Source organism: Penaeus monodon, chromosome 34 (assembly GCF_015228065.2).
Source record: "Penaeus monodon isolate SGIC_2016 chromosome 34, NSTDA_Pmon_1, whole genome shotgun sequence".
Classification (NCBI taxonomy): domain Eukaryota; kingdom Metazoa; phylum Arthropoda; class Malacostraca; order Decapoda; family Penaeidae; genus Penaeus; species Penaeus monodon.
In genome coordinates this window covers 34,323,079-34,323,283 of record NC_051419.1, presented here as the reverse complement: position 1 = coordinate 34,323,283, position 205 = coordinate 34,323,079, and the positions used below count along the sequence as shown (strand labels likewise).

At 47.8% G+C, this 205-nt stretch overlaps 1 pseudogene; it reads left to right on the top strand.

The window, feature by feature from the left end:
• The window catches only part of LOC119594779, an 8,006-nt pseudogene that overhangs the window by 6,768 nt on the left and 1,033 nt on the right, over nt 1-205 (top strand).

Below are 205 nucleotides of genomic sequence, written 5' to 3'. Positions count from 1 at the left end.
TTATTATATCCTTTTTTTCTTCAAACAGCCCACGGTTACCACCACGCGCTGCAGTACTTAGATTTGAGGACTCTTTCGACACAGGAGTGCGTCGACGTGTATGGAGGAGTGATTACTGACATTTACCTCTGCACTGCGGGCGACAGGGGTGTTGGCGGATGCAATGTAAGAGGCCTGTAGTTATAACTGTAGTTTACAAGGCGGT